The 17,091-nt window shown below is 37.0% G+C and overlaps 1 protein-coding gene across 6 annotated transcripts in view; it reads left to right on the forward strand.

The window, feature by feature from the left end:
* The window catches only part of EXOC6B (exocyst complex component 6B), a 723,334-nt gene that overhangs the window by 21,930 nt on the left and 684,313 nt on the right, over positions 1-17,091 (forward strand). The gene's annotated exons all lie outside the window — the stretch shown is intronic.

A 17,091-nucleotide genomic window follows, 5' to 3' on the forward strand; every position in this document is an offset into this window, starting at 1 on the left:
TACATTATCAAATTTATGTCAAAAGAGTTTATAGTTCTCTTTTATTATCCCTTTGATGGCTACAGGGTATGTAGTGATATCTGTGGTTTTATTCCTTACCTTGATAACTTGTTAGATATCTGTTGATTTTGTTGGTGTCTTCAAAGAATCATTTTTCCATTGATTTCATTGTTTTCATTGATTTTCTGTTTTGGTTTTCTGTTTTCTTTTATTTATTTTATTTTTAAACTTTACATAATTGTATTAGTTTTGCCAAATATCAAAATGAATTGTATTGATTTCTGCTTGCATCTTTACTATTTCCTTCCTGCTGTTTGTCTTTTGTTTTTGCTCTGCAGGCTCTTGAGGTATATAGCAGCTTCAAATACAGGTTTGAGATTTTTCCTTTTTTCTAATGATATAAACTGTCTCTCGTGCTGTGTGCGCTCGGTTGTGTCTGACTCTTTGGGACCCATGGACTGTAGCCTGCCAGGTTCCTCTGTCTTTGGAATTTTACAGGCATGAATACTTGAGCGGGTTGCCATTTGCTTTTCCAGGATATCTTCCCAACCCAGGGATTGATCCTGCGTCTCTGGCATCTCCTGCATTGGCAGGCAGAGTCTTTACTGCTAGCACCACCTGGTAAGCCCATCTCTAGTGCTACCTATCTCTATATTTATAATACTATAAATTACCTCTGGTGCTATAAATAGCTCAGCTCTGCTTTACCTGTGGCCCACAAATTTTGATATGTTGTGTTTTCATTTAGTTTAGTGTATTTTTGATTTCCCTTTAGACTTCCTGTTTGACCCATGAATTATTTAGAAGTGTGTTGTTTAGTATCTAAGGATTTGAATATTTCCTGTTATCAATTTCTAGGTTGATTCTATTGTAGTTGGAGAAGATACTGTATTGATTTCAGGTCTTTTGAATTTGTTGAGGTTTGTGTTATGGACTATATGGTCTTTCTTGATATATATTCTACAAACTTTTGAAAAGAATGTGTATTTTGTTGAGTGTGTGTGCTCAGTTATGATCAACTTTTTGCCACCCTATGGACTGTATAGCAAGCCAGGCTCCTCTGTCCATGGAATTTTCCAGGCAAGAATACTGGAGCGGGTTGTTGTTCTGTCACTCAGGCATGCCCAGCTCTTTGTGACCCCATGGACTGCAGCACGCCAGGCTTCCCTGTCCTTTGCTGTCTTCTGGAGTTTGCTCGAACTCATGACCATTGAGTCAGTGATGCCATCCAACCATCTCTCCCTCTGTCATCCCCTTCTCCTCCTGCCTTCAGTCTTTCTCAGAATCAGGGTCTTTTCCCATGAGTTGGCTCTTCACATCAGGTGGCCAAAGTATTTGGAGCTTCAGCTTCAGCATCAGGCCTAAAAGATGATGCTGTTCAAGTGCTATACTCAGTAACTGGAGCAGGTAGCCATTTCCTACTCCAGGGGATCTTCCTTACCCAGGGATTGAACCCATGTCTCTTGCATCTTCTGCATTGGCTTCTTTACCACTGCACCACCTGGGAGGCCCATTCTGTTGGGCAGAGTATTTTATAAATGTTCATTAGATTTCTATTAATTTGTGTTTTTATATATCCATGCTCATATTCTATTTCTCTTAATTGTTGAGAGAGGGGTATTGAAGTCTCTTAATTATAATTGTGGAATTGTCTATTTCTCCTTTCAGACCTGTCCATTTTTGCTTCATATCTTTATCAACTCTTTTGTTTGGTACATATGAATTTAGAATTGTAATGTCTTCTTAATGGACTGAGAATTTCATTGTTTTTTCTCCTGGTAATTTTCTTTGCTGTGAAGTCAGCTTTATCTGATGATAATATTAAATATTAAATTATTAATTAATAGTAAATTAATACTTATTGAAATATTAAATATTAAATCTGATGATAATAGATTACCCATTTTCCTTTTTTACTGTTTACATGATATATAATTTTCCATTCTTTTATCTTTGACCTGCCTCACTGCATTTTAATTTGTGCTGATAGCATGTAGTTGCATTTTTTCACCTGCCCTTTCTGTCAGGTATAATTAGAACATTTACATTTAATGTAATTATTGATATGCTAAATCTTAATTCTGTTGTTTCATTGTTGTTTTCTGATTATCCTCTCTTTTGTTTTTCTGTTTTCTTTTTTATGCTTTTCTTTGAATTACTTGAACATTTTTAGAGAATTTCGTTTTGATTTATCTAATGTTTTTGAGCGTACACTTTTTGGTGGTTTCTCTAGTGTTCATGTTGTTTTTATTTAACTTCCTAACGTTTTACTAGTGTCATCATTTTCTACTTTGAGTGAAGTATGGAAACCTACCCCCCCACACACACCATGTCCCTTTATTTATCACATTTTTGCTTACTGTGTCCTTTCTGATACTCCAAGCTTTCCTTTTTTTTTTTTAAATCATTTCCTTTCTGTTTAGAGAACATCCTATAGCCATTCTTTTAGAGTAGGCAAGCTGGCAACAAATTCTCTTTACATGGGAATGGCTGAGTTTTCCTTCACGTGAGAAATGTTTTGATTTTTCCTTCATTCCTAGAGGATATTTCTCCTGGGTGTAGGATTCTGGTTGAAAAGTACTGTGCCACTTCTTTTTGGCCTCCATGGTTTCTGATGAGAAGTTTGTTGTCATTCAAGTAATTTTTCCCTTAGAGGAAAGATGTCATTTTTCCTCTGATTACTTTCAAGATTTTTTTTTCTGTCTTTAGTTTTCAGGAGTTTAATTTATAATGTGTCTTGGCGTGAATTTCTTTGGGTTTATCCTGTTTGGCATTTGCTGATCTTTTTGAATTGGTAGGTTTGCATCCCTTGCCAAACTTGGGAAGTTTTTAGCCATTATTTCTTCAAGAACTTTCTTGCCGCATCATTTTTCTACTCTCCTTCTGGGACTTTGGTAACATGGATGTTAGATTTTTGGTACAGTCCAACGGCCCCTGAGGCTCTGTTCGTTTTTTCAGTTTATTTTCTCATGTTGTTCTAATAACGTGATTTCTCCTGTTCTTTTATTTCACTGAGTCTTTTCCTCTGTCCCTTTCACTCTATTCTTGAGTGTAGCCACTAAGTTTTTAATTTCAGTTATTGTATTTTTCAGTTCTAAACTCTCAATTTGGTTATCATTTCCTGTATTTCTTTGTTGGGGTTCTCTTTCTGTTTCAGGCATGTACATAATTATTTGTTGAATCATGTTTATCATGGCCACTTTGTAATCTTCACCAGCTAATTCTTTTCTGTTGTCTCGGTTTTGGCACCTAATGATTGCCCTTTTCATTAGTTTGGCAACTTCCTGGTTTTGGTCTGAAGAATGATGTTTAATTGAAATCTGTACATTTTCGTATTGTGTTAAGCAGCTCTGGCTCTCATTTAAACTTGTTCTTTTAGCTGGCTTTCTTTGATACCACTTGGGTAGGAGAATGTGTGGGTCACTGTTTCAGTACTGCTAGGTAGGGTGCCCCTTGGTTTCTGCTGACATCTGAGAGCGGTTTCTCATCACTGCCGGAGATGGCAGTTCTGACCCTTGGTCTCTGCTGACACTGTGGTGTGGGAGAGGGGGTTGTAACCATTTGGTGGGGATGAAAGTTCCAGATCCCTTCTTGGCCTTCTCTGACGCCCTGACTGGGGTGTTGGGTGCTTTGTCATCACTGTGAGGGTAGATTTCTAGGTTTTCTTTCTGACTCTGGTGGTCTGGGTTATGGGTGGGTCACTTTCCCCTCCCTCCCTTCCCCCCAGCCCTGTGGTGTTTATCTTGAATAGAAGGGTGATTGTATAAATGTTTTCTGTCTTGACTGACTGCCTCTTTGGTCATCTTTTGACTAGAGAGAGCAAGCGTTTGTGGGGGCTTTTTAAAATTTGCACCTGGTTGTGTTTCTGGGTTGCCAGTCTCTTTAGTTCCAAGTCTGAGATATGAGGCAAAAAGAAAGCACAGGGGACTCATCATTGTGTCATGCTTTTTGTTTTGAGATCCAAGCCAGTTTGCTGCCTTCTTTCCGCCTTTCATATTTTCTTATTTTGTTTTACATGTAATGTCTAGAGTTTTAATTATACTAATTGGGAGAAATAGAAAATACTATGTCTGCTACATCTTTCCAGAAGTGGAAGTCTTATTATAAGCCTTTTGATTCTCAGTTTTTTTTTCTTTTTGTAAGTATGATGCATGCTTATTAGTAAAAATAAAATTAAGCAGTAGAGAGAGTATAAAGATGATACAAGTATATATCAGGCAGAAATCTATTTATGAGATATAACCATCATTAACTTTAGGTAAACTTTTTACTTAAGGTGAAAAGTTAGTTTCCATATTTTAGGCAAATTGAATTCCATTCAATTTTAGGCACTATTAATTAACTTCCCATTGTGGAAGAAAAGGGAAATTAGTGCTTTTTTTCCCCCCAGTGGCTTTATTGAAAATAGTTCATGTACTATACAATTTACTTATTTAAACTGTACTATAAAGTGGTTTTTAGTATATTCTAGGCTACATAATTTCTCCAGAAAAGAATCCCCTGATATCTTGTTAGGTGTTTGGCTGCTGGGATCTCCATGTATGGGGTACATGTGTATGGGTTTGACTGTTCTGTATTAACTATTTCAATTCATCTGTTTGTTTTCAGTGATTCCGTTATTCATGGCATTCTAAATCCTGACCTTCTCCATGGTTATGGTTGGTACCTAGACTCCCTTTTGGATTTCATTCCATTGGCAAACAGACTCTTTTTTGTACTAATCTGCTTCATCCTTATTGCCTTTTAGCAGCTTTTCTTCCAGAAAATGTTGCTATATCTTGTTAGCTGCAGGTTCTTTCCTAGTTCTTTTTGGAGTAATAGGCTTACCTTTTCCTTTGGTGGAGTCTTAGGAGGGAGGAAGATAAAATGTATGTTGTTGTTTCATTGAATTGAAACAGAAGTCTGAAAGCCAGAGTTAACTCACACTGCTCAAACTGTTACCCTCTAGGCTGACGCCAGTATACATTAAAGAGTGGATATTCACTAGGGTTTTAAAAATGAAGGAAAGCTCTAAAGATTTCTCATGGCTACTAACTGGCTGTCTTGCTCCCCATCCCTCATTTATCAAGGCTGTTTTCATGTGACGTGATGACCCTCTCCCATGTATGGAACTTTTTCACTATCTCCTAATTTTCTTTTCACATATTTTGCGTCTTTTTCTCCTCTTCCCTTGTTTTACACTGCTTGTCTTTTCTCATCCAGTGTACCTTGGTTTTCTCTGTCAAGATTATCCTATAGAAACCTTATTTATATATGTGTTCCAGTGTTTGCATTTCTTCTTTTTCTTTCATATTTTATAAAAAGTGTATTGGTTGAAGTGATTTTCCTTTAAACTTTATTGTTTTCTATTTTATGTAAAATTTTATGTCATATCTGTGATTGTGTGACAGCCCCTAGGCAATTCTTTAAAATTTTTCTTTTGTTAATCGAGTAACCTTTATGTTCCAGGTACTTTATTTTTAAACAGTAATGACTTTTAAATATTTAAAAATTTTATGTTTATTATAAAAAAGAAACAATTTAGAAGTATAAGTAAAATTCCCTCTCTTCCCCACTCTAAAGTTGTCTCTTCAAAGCATTATTAATTTGATGTGTAGTTTTCCAGACTTTTTTCTATGATTATATAAGCATGTGTATATACATTCTTGCATTCGTATGTACATACACAGTCTTATAGTTTTCTTTTTAGCTCGGAATTATCATTTACACTTTGTTACATATCTTTTTTTTCTATTTAGCAATATGTAAATATGTCAGGTATATTTATGAATTGAAACTTCTAATTCTACTTTTGTTCTTTTTAATGACTGCAGAATACTTTGTTGTAGAATTAAATATTCCTCTCTTGATGGACATTTAGATGGCCTCCTTTTTCTCCTTCCCCACATTGTTTTTACAAAAATTTTTGTTATCAATATCTTTTTATATATCAGTACTATAGAATAGATTCTCAAATCTATTTGAGAATAGATGTGGGATTGTTGAATACAAGCTTTGTAAATTTAAAACTTTGATAAGTACAGCCAGTTCTTGTCATATTCTTTTTTCTTTCCAAATGAATTTAATGTGGAAAATTTAAAGGGTACAAAATTGAAAAAAACAGTATAGTAAATTCCTGCGTACCCTTCTCACAGTCTTAACAGTTATGAACACACAGCACATCTTGTTTCTTCTAATTCTCTAACTGCCTACCCCTTCTCCCCATCCCCACCCCTTCTCCCCATCCCAACCTTTGCTAATTTTGAAGTAAGTCCTAGACATCATATCAATTCTTCCATAAACATTTCAGAAACACCTGTATTACTTCTGGAAAATTTTGGTTTGATTGATAAATATTTGCTTTGTATATAGACTCCTAGGAACTTATTTATTGAATGAATCAGGGACTGCCTGTAGTTGGTCTGAAATTATCCTTTCTGGCAATAATTAGGCAGCAAGGCCAGTTGTCTAAGGTCATACCTAAAACTGTATAATCAATATATAAGATGTAGCTTTTGTTTCCATTCTCTGCAGGTAGGCATGGGGAGGGTAGAATGAGGAAGAAAAGCATACATTCAGGTCAACCAAAAGAGTTTAAATCTTTAGGGTATAAGACTAAACAACAATAAAAGAAATCTTTGTTTATCTCACCGAGTTATCATCTGATCTTTCAGAAGAGTTTGCCTATAGTTCCCAGCTCCTGCACCAGATTTTAGGAATTGACTCTAAAGAGTTTGAGTTCATAATTTTTTTTACTGAGAATCTTAAGTAAGGAAGCCTAATGCAGTTGATATTCTTTGTTATGATTCATTGCATTCATTGAGGATGCTGGCATGTAATTATAATGGATTACTTAGTATGTACTAATGGATTATGTAGTAATGTACTACTTTTTTTTTTTGTAAACTGAGGATGAGCAAAAGGTTTTTTAAAATAATGACTCAATAAGAAAAATAAAATAAAAATAAAATGAAATAATGACTCAGGCCCTCCTCTCCAATCAGAAAAGACATTGATGTGGAGGAGGTAAATTGGCAAAGTGATTCTTAAATACTGCTGGAGTGAGGAAATCTTTCTAAGGCTTTGTTTAGTTTGAACTTTTAAATCAGTTGTACAGTATGGGGGCCTGTGATCAGTACTTTAAAGTGGCCTTATTTCAACACACAAAGTTCTGAGAGTTTATAAAGCTGGGAAAATAACCTCCCAAAGGTATACCAGACTTAAAATGTTATCATCTCCTTTGTCACATTTGGACAGCATGACCCAGAATTTGCCCTTGTTAACCAGACTTATTAAAAAAAGAATTTATAATAATTAATTCTTAAAATAATTCCCAGGTCTCATTTTCTTGTGGTTTTATTTCCTATGTTATTACATAAACTTGGTCAAGAGTTTTATTTTTTGCTCTCTCTCAGTCTTTGACAAAGTAGGAGGACAGATTCCACGTCACTTCCAATCAGGTTTCTTTTTTTTGTTTTGGCCGTGCTGTGCAGCCTGCAGGATCTTAGTTCCCTGACCAGGGATTGAACCTGTGCCTCCTTTCTTGGGTGCACAGAGTCTTAATCAGTGATCAAAGAAGCAGGGAGAAATTTCTTAAGATACTTGAAGTAGAGTTGTAAAAGTATATCACTGGATTACAAGTTGCTAGAAAGGCTTTGAAATTCCTTTAATCTTTCTGGTTCTCCTCAGTTTGCTAGTCTGCAAAGGCCAATCATACACGGAGATGGCTCCTTAAATAGCTCTTTTAAGTGTTAAATGAAGGAGAAATTGTCATCTGTCTGGTCCAAGAGTGACGAGGGGCTGCAGAATGCTACAAATTGCTTGTATACCTCAGCAGATTTATTTCTGGTATTACTATTTTGCACCATCCCAAGTTAGTAGGTTGTCAATAAAATGATTAGTTGCTAGTAATCAAACCACTTATTTCACCATGGCCTTGCGTACGTGTGTGCTCAGTTGTGCCCAACTCCTTGTGACCCCATGGACTGTAGCCTGCCAGGGTTCCTTTGTCCATGGGATTTTCCCGGCAAGAATACTGGTGTGGGTTGCCATGCCCTCCTCCAGGGTATCTGTCTGCCTGTATTGCAGGCACATTCTTTACCACTGAACCACCAGGGAAGCCCCTCTTCATGGCCTTAGGATGGGCTGTATCAGACCTTTGTCTATTGTGGTGTTTTTGTTTTAGAGATACAACAGATAAAATAGGAAAGCAGATCTATTAAAAAATAGATAAAAATTAAATTGACTCAGAGTCAAATGAAGGATATTAATCTGCAGCAAAATTCTTAAACTAATTTTGCTTTCCTATGTACTAGATCCATAGTCAAAGCAGCATCATCCTGTTTGCTGGAAAAGCCAAGAGTCAGAGGACAACCTGCTGGTCTTTATGTGCTTGAGGCTGCAAGCACAGAGCTATATAGTTTTATCACTAGTTACTTGGAAAGATGAGGTTATAGGTTATGTATGTAGCAGGGAGACTCCTGTCAGTCTAATGTCTTGTCAGCTTTATGATCAGACCTTTTAAAGATTTCTGATTTACTGGGAGGTTCATGTATGGTCTGCTGCTCTAAGTCACTTCAGTCGTATCCGACTCTGTGTGACCCCATAGATGGCAGCCCACCAGGCTCCCCCATCCCTGGGATTCTCCAGGCAAGAACACTGGAGTGGGTTGCCATTTCCTTCTCCAATGCATGAAAGTGAAAAGTGAAAGTGAAGTCGCTCAGTCGTGTCTGACTCTTAGCGACCCCATGGACTGCAGCCTTCCAGGCTCCTCCATCCATGGGATTTTCCAGGCAAGAGTGCTGGAGTGGGGTGCCATTGCCTTCTCTGATGTATGGTCTAAATTAGGTTAATTCTTAAGTGTGTTTGCTTTGTACGTTTGTGCAGGTTGTATAGTGCATAGCTGGGCCATATCAATGATGATGCCATTCATAGCATATGTAATGTAGGTTTGTACATTGATTAGGACAGTTTTCCAGCAGATGGCAGGCAAGTATCTTGAAGAGGAGAAAGATACCATATGGGCAAATGTTTTTTTTTTTTGAGTGTATAAAAATTTCTTGCAAAACTGTAAATGAGAACTTTTTTTTAAGTTGTATTCATAGATGGAGTAATTTTAAGTGCATTGTTCATGTAGTTAACGCCTCTTTCCTGTATTTATTATGTCTCTCACATTTTCCTTATTTTAATACTATGTATTTTTTTCCACCTCTTCCCCTGGACCCCTGGAGAAATGAACTCAAGTAAATGTGCTATGAAAAACTTTTGGACTTATTTTTGGCATATTTATTTTGTTCATAATTAAGCAACTCTGAGCTTTAACATGGATGCTCTTGACATTTTGAGATGACTTAATGCTTGGATCCTGTTAATAGTTCCATTGTATGTTGTATAAACTGCACATCTTTGCCAGAGGTTTGTTCTGTCAGTATGTGATCAGCTGGGATTCTGTTTGTTACTATCTAGAGTTTTCAGAAGGTTGCCCTGGGTAGCACCAGGCTTTTGATAGGATTCACCATCTGAGCTGTTGTTTGTAATGTTAGGCTTGGCAGTTTTGTTATTTGTTCTCTTTGCATCAAGATTAGTCACAGGTCAGGTGGGATTGCTTCTTCATTAATGATATTTTGAATATTTTTGAGGCCTTTATCCCCTACATTTATCAGAAAGAAGGCTCTCTTAGTGGAGATGTCACCTACATTTGTTTGGATTTATGTGGCGCCAACAATACCAAGAGGCGTTTAAATTGGTCTTTCAGCTCACCAGATTGTGAGTTCATCTTAAACAGTGGTCCTCAAACTGGAGAATGGATCAGAATCAACTGGATACAGGTTGTGGGCTCCACCCTCAGATTTTCTAGTTCAGCAGGTCTGGAGTAGAGCCTAAGATTTGTATTTCTAGCTAGTTTTTGGTGATGCTGATCAGCTGCTGGTCACTTTGAGACCATTGCTCTTAAGATAAAATTATCTTATTCTTCTCTAAATTAACAATACTTAGCATCTGTCATGAAAAGAAATAGGTTCATGTCTTTGATAAGATGATCCAAATCTTAGAATTCTTTGTTTTATAGATGAAAAGGGATTTTTTTCCTCTGCGATTTTAAAAATTATATATATATAGTAAAAAAATCAAACTAAGAGGAAAAGTTTAAAGATAAAAGTGAAAAATACTTAAAATCCCATTATCAATACCCAAGCTAATTTTGGTATACTTCATTCCAGATGTTTTTCAATCCATTTACATACATTTATGATCTTACTTAAAACAATTCAGTTTATACCTGACATTTTGTAACCTATTTCTAAAATTCAAAAATATTCATTGACTCAGAAGTACATCAGATTGGTATTCCATTATATAGATTACACAATTTATTTAATCAATAATAATGATAAACATTTAGATTGTTTCAATTTTCTAGCAATTATAAGTTCTTATATTACATCTTTGTACATATGTCTAATCATCTTATGAATTACAAGAAATGGTATTGCTGGATCAAAGGAAATATACATTTAAAATTTTTATAAATATTGTCAAATTGCCCTCGAGTTAAGGTAGTGAATTAACACTTCCAACAAGCTTTCACAGATTTTTCCTGGGAAGTGAAATGGTTTTAAAGATATTAACTTCCTTTATTCTAAGTTCCAATCTTTGTATGGTAGAAAATGTTTTTTCTAAGATAAGTGTTAGTCGCTCAGTCGTGTCTGACTCTTTGCAACCCCATGGACTGTAGCCTGCCAGGCTCCCCTGTCTATGGGATTCTCCAGGCAAGAATACTGGAGTGGGTTGCCATTCCCTTCTCCAGGGGATCTTCCCAACCCAGGGATCAAACCTGGGTCTCCTACATTGCGGCAGATTCCTTACCGTCTGAGCCACCAGAGAAATAGACTTTCTAAAATGAACAGTGTCTATTCTTGGAGCAAATAAATATTCTAATAGTTCTGGGATTGAGAGTCTTTAGTTCTCTATCCCTTCAAATTTCATCATAGTTCTGATTAGATTATTTAATCTTGGTGAGCGTCAAAACACTGTCCCAGACGTTACCTTTATATTCATGATACTGAAAGGACCTTCTGGGATGACAGATGCATTATTTGTCCTTCATTCAAGTTTTGTTGAAAGTTTCTGAGAAGGACCTTTATTGCAGGGTAGGAACAGTCAACATGGTGTTTTTGGAATTCATCTGGTGACCAGTTAAACAGCTAAAAATATCCTGAAACTTTAGGGTGTAAAAGGAAACCTTTAAAATAAAAGTCAAACCATCTTTATAGTGATGTAATTTTTTTTTGCTAAGTTGTCTATATTTTGACCATGTATTCCTGTCAGTAAACAATGAGCACACTTACCCTCTTTAAAGTATATTTATTTATAAATTATGTGCAAGTACTAAAATATTATATATTTTATAAAACATACATTGGAAAATAGAAATTTAAATGGATGAGATTAAGAGATTGATAGTAAGAATGTAAATGTTTTCTTTCTGTACTTCAGTAGAAACTATTGCTCTGTTCAGGCTTTGTTTCTTAAGCATCATTTTCTACAGAGAATAAGGGGGCTTCCTGATTTGAGGCATCTGTATGAGCTTAATTTTTATATCTATCACAGTCCTACGAAGCCCAAGTACCTATTTTGCTAGTTTGTTCCTGAACCTGATGATGCACTTTATGTTTCTTTAGCAACTTCTGGAAAACTTAAGTTACTTGTAATCCAACTCAAGTTACTCATAATCTCCACCACAGTGGAGAATGAGAAGAAGAGGATTTTATTTGATCCTTTAGGTAGATGGAAAAATTCTTTTTAAAATCATTTATAGAGCATATATTACTGTGACTTTAGATCCAGTTCTATTCAGAATCATAGAATTTATAAAAATTATTGTAGGGACTTCCCTGGTGGTCCAGTGATTAAGACTGCCTTCCAGTGCAGGGTTCATGGGTTCAGTGCCTAGTCGGACAGCTTACAATCCCACACACCTGGGAACCAAAAAATAAATCAGGAGCAATATTATAACAGATTCAATAAAGACTTGAAAATGGTCCACACCAAAAAAATCTTTAAAAAAAGTACTGTAGAAATCATCTCATCTCATTTTTCTTTATTATCTAGGTTTTAGTGTGGTAGTTTAGAATCCAGTCCTAGACCCTGGGGTTAGCCTACTTGGGCCCCATTTCAGGCTCTGTTCCTTATTTACTGTGTGATCTTGGGTGAGTCACTTTACCTTTTTGTGTCTTATTTTCCTCATCTGTAAAATGGGGCTGTAAGAGCATTCATCTTATGAGGGCTATTGTGAGAAACAATGTCTCTCTTGTAGTCAGAGCTTCTACTAAATGTTGGCTATTATTACTACTATTCACTCATTGTTATTAATTTCAAAGAAATATGAAATGGAGTATTTAAATTAAAATTAAAACTGAAAAATTTCACTTGTAAGTCTCCTATCAGCTATTTTGGTATTTTATGACAAAATGAAATATCTTTCTGGAGTTCTACTGCTTGGGTTTGAACTCTGGTTTTATTACTTACTAGCTATGCCGCCTTGGTCAAATCAACTTATATTTGCCTCTGGTTTCTCATCATTTAAATGAGTGATAATAATAGTGCCTATCCTGTAAAGTTATTGTAAGAATTAAATGAATGTGTAGGGGTTAGGAGAATGCTTGGATATAATGAGTGGTTATTTTATCCTTTACAGATAGTTAAAAATATATTTGTAAAGTTTAATTTTTAAAGTGGCGGTGGCGGTTTAGTCGCTAAGTCATGTCTGACTCTTGCAACTCCATGGACTCTAGCCTGAGACTCCTCTGTCTATGAGATTTCCCAGGGAAGAATACTGGAGTGGGTTGTCAGTTCCTTCTCCATGGTATTTTCTGACCCAGGGATTGAGCATGGGTCATAGGAGGGCATGGCAACCCACTCCAATATTCTTTCCTGGGAAATCCATGGACAGAGGAGCCTGGGGGGCTACAGTCCACAAGGTCTCAGAGTTGGACACGACTAAAGTGACTTAGCACTTAGCTCTCCTGCATTGCAGGTAGATTTTTTACCTTTATGACCGACTGACTCATCAGGGCAGCCCTTTATTTTGTTTTAATTTTTAATGTCTCTGATGCTGGTTCAGTCCCTGGGTTGGGAAGATCCTCTCGAGGAGGGCATAGCGACCCACTCCAGTATTCTTGCCTGGAGTAGTGACTGAGCACACACGTGCGAAGGTATTCTTGGTTACCACAGGAAAGAGTTGTTTTTATGTCATTCTCCTATTTAAAAACTTGGTTAAATTATTGCTAACAAAAGAGATTTTTTGGGGGGGGGGGCAGAACCTGAATATGATGAAAGGTATAGTTCCTTTCCCAGTAATAACAACCACGTAGAAATTTTGTAATAGTTTTGGAATGGCCTTTTAGAGGGCTAGCCTGACTTTGAAGACCTTTTCAGTCTAGCCGTAAGCTAGCTGTCCTTTTGTTCTGACCCTGTTTCCTAACCCAATTACTCTGTTTTTTTTTTTTTTTTTTAGTTATTGCTTCTCAAACCTGGCTGTACCTCAGAAATGTACATAAAATTATGTATCCATAATTAACTCCTTCCCTTTCCAGGCAAGGTTGAGAACCACTGATACAGACACATTGGATTGTTATATTCCTGGAGAATTTAATCTCTTCCTTTTCTTTTACTCACCTCCTCTAGATAAATTCCTAGTATTTTTTCAAGGTCTGAGTGAGATGGTACTTATTCTGTTATATTTCCCTGACTCAATTCCTATTAGAACTTTTCTGTTATTTCTTTACACTTAGATTTCACACTTTTTATTATTTCTGTTATAACAGTTAACTCATTATGTTTAGTTGTTCACATTTGTATTCTGAGCAGGTTATGAATTCCTTGTTTCTAGCACCTGCTACACTCACTGAGTCATGTTAGGTCAGTTCAGTTCAGTTCAGTCGCTCAGTCGTGTCCGACTCTTTGTGACCCCACGGACTGCAGCATGCCAGGCTTCCCTGTCCATCACCAACTCCTGGAGCTTACTCAAACTCATGTCCCTTGAGTCGGTGATGCCATCCAACCATCTCATCCTCTGTCGTCCCCTTCTCCTCCTGCCTTCAATCTTTATTAGCATCAGGGTTTTTTCCACTGAGTCGTTTCTTCACGTCAGGTTGCCAAAGTGTTGGAGTTTCACCTTCAGCATCTGATGCTGAAACTGATGCTGAAACTGAAAGCTGAAACAATATTCAGGATCGATTTCTTGTAGGATGGACTGGTTTGATCTCCTTGCAGTCCAAGGGACTCTCAAGAGTCTTCTCCAGCACCACATTTCAAAAGCATAAATTCTTCGGTGCTCAGCTTTCTTTATAGTCCAACTCTCACATCCATACATGAGTACTGGAAAACCATAGCTTTGACTAGATGGACCTTTGTTGGCAAAATAATGTCTCTACTTTTTAACTATGCTCTCTAGGTTTGTCGTAGCTTTTATTCCAAGGAGTATGCGTCTTTTGATTTCATGGCTGCAGTCACCATCTGCAGTGATTTTGGAGCCCCCCAAAATAAACTCTGTCACTGTTTCCATTGTTTCTCCATCTGTTTGCCATGAAGTGGTGGGACTGGATGCCACATGATCTTAGTTTTCTGAATGTTGAGTTTTAAGCCAACTTTTTCACTCTTTTCTTTCACTTTTATCAAGAGGCTCTTTAGTTCTTCTTCACTTTCTGCCATAAGGGTGGTGTCATCCGCATATCTGAGGTTATTGCTGTTTCTCCTGGAAATCTTGATTCTAGCTTGTGCTTCATCCAACCCAGCATTTCGCATGATATACTCTGCATGTAAGTGAAATAAGCAGGGTGACAATATACAACCTTGATGTACTCCTTTCTCGATTTGGAACCAGTCAGTTGTTCTATGTCCAGTTCTAACTGTTGCTTCTTGATCGACATACACATTTCTCAGGAGGCATGTCAGGTGGTCTGGTATTCTCATCTCTTGAAGAATTTTCCACAGTTTGTGGTGATCCACACAGTGAAAGGTTTTGGCATAGTGAATAAAGCAGAAGTAGAGGTTTTTCTGGAACTCTCTTGCTTTTTCGATGATCCAGTGGGTGTTGGCAATTTGACCTCTGGTTCTTCTGCCTTTTCTAAATCCAGCTTGAACATCTGGATGTTCACGGTTCACGTACTGTTGAAGCCTAGCTTGGAGAATTTTGAGCATTACTTTGCTAGCATGTGAGATGAGTGCAATTGTGCAGTAGTTTGTTCTTTGGCATTGCCTTTCTTTGGGATTGGAATGAAACTGAAATTGACCTTTTCCAGTCCTGTGGCCACTGCTGAGTTTCCCACATTTATGGCATATTGGATGCAGCACTTTCACAACATCATCTTTTAGGACTGAAGTTCCATCACCTCCACTAGCTTTGTTCGTTGTGATGTTTCCTAAGGCCCACTTGACTTCGCATTCCAGAGTGTCTGGCTCTAGGTAAATGATCACATGTTAGGTACTCAGTGTTTATTTTGATCATTTGTCAAGTAAACTCACTGAACTCATTCATCTGCTTATGTTTAGACCGTAGCATTTCAGCACCTTCTCTAAGAAGTGAGTAAAGGAAAGATATGTATAAAGTGGTAGGAACTGATTAAAGTGTTTTTGATTATTAGTGTACTTTATATGAGTGAACTTTCTTTTTCTGTTTGTAGCTCTACATCTCATCCAAGTATCTGGGTGATGTTCACCAAATTTCAAGGTACCTTTAGGATTGTTTGACATTGTTTTGGGGGAGCTCTGTAGGGAGGATTACCCCAAAACTACACAGTTATCCTTGCAGAGCAGCTGATAGGGAGTTAGGTTAAGAGTCCCATGTGGCTGCCAGTTTGGAGAGTCATGCCATACATAGTTAAGCTGCCATAGATGGAGAAACAGTAGTTTCAAATGTTGGCTCCAAATCAAAGGTCAAATGATGGGTAATATGTGTGTTTTATCAGAATTGAGCTGCTCCTAACAAGGGCAGCTCTATATTGCATGAAACAGAATTTCTCTGTTTATATAATTATTAACGAGTATACTGAGCAATATGGCAGTGGTTAGTGCGAAGGCAATTAGTTGTTGATAAATCAGTATTCATCTCTCATCCCTAATACCACGGAGCACTTCGCTTTTAAAATGAGGTTTAGAGCAGTTCTTGCTGGCACACCATGGCTCCACTGGAGAGACTGAGGCTCAATTTAGTTTTCTCAGCATTCTTTCTCTTTCATTTTATTAATGTGTCTTACATACTGTCTACCAGCTCTTTGCCCATATCGTATTTGTTGTTCTAGGTACATATTATTCCAGTATCTTGTTTTCTAATATACCTTTTTATTTCTAGTGCATCTTAACCTTCCCAGGGGCAAAAGGGGCTCATCTCCCAGTTGAAGTATTCCCCTTTATTAGTTTTTTCCTGACGCTGTACCTAATGATTTCTTTTTACATCTCATTGACCTGTTTGTAAGGGTTGTCCTTTCAACCATTTTCCACCTCAGAGCCAAACCTACTCTTCAAGGCCCACTTGAGGTGTCTTTCATCTCTTTTCTCCTAACTCCTTCAGGTAGTTAAAGTAGTTCATTTTCTTTGCTTCAAAACAACACTGTTCATATCTCTGTTATGGAATTTATAACATTATTCTTGCCTGTCAATTCCTTCTTTCCCCTCAAGACTGGATATTTTACCCTTCTGTGAATATTTGGGATGGGTGAGGCATAAGCCTTTATCTGTGTTACAAATGCAGCCTGTTCTTAGGCAGATCAGTTTTAGAAAGTAGTATATACAGGAGTTATGGGTCTGAGTTGAATTCTTGAGAAACCATATGCCTATTTACTGTTTGGAAACTCTGTGTATGTTCTTTGTGTACCCTTTGTGTAGATATGTGTCTGTTTGAAGATCACTTCCCTAAAGAAAATCTTTAGCTTATACATCAGATTACATGTCAAGGAAATGGTCACATCACCAATGTACGTAATAGTTAAAACATGGAAATGATTCAGATGTACAAAAACAATAGGATGGATGAATATTATATGTTCAGATTGTAGAACAGTATATAATAATGAAAATGGACGACTCATAGGTAAGGTAGAACCACATGGATTCAGC

The sequence above is a fragment of the Bubalus bubalis genome, chromosome 12 (genome assembly GCF_019923935.1).
Source record: "Bubalus bubalis isolate 160015118507 breed Murrah chromosome 12, NDDB_SH_1, whole genome shotgun sequence".
Classification (NCBI taxonomy): domain Eukaryota; kingdom Metazoa; phylum Chordata; class Mammalia; order Artiodactyla; family Bovidae; genus Bubalus; species Bubalus bubalis.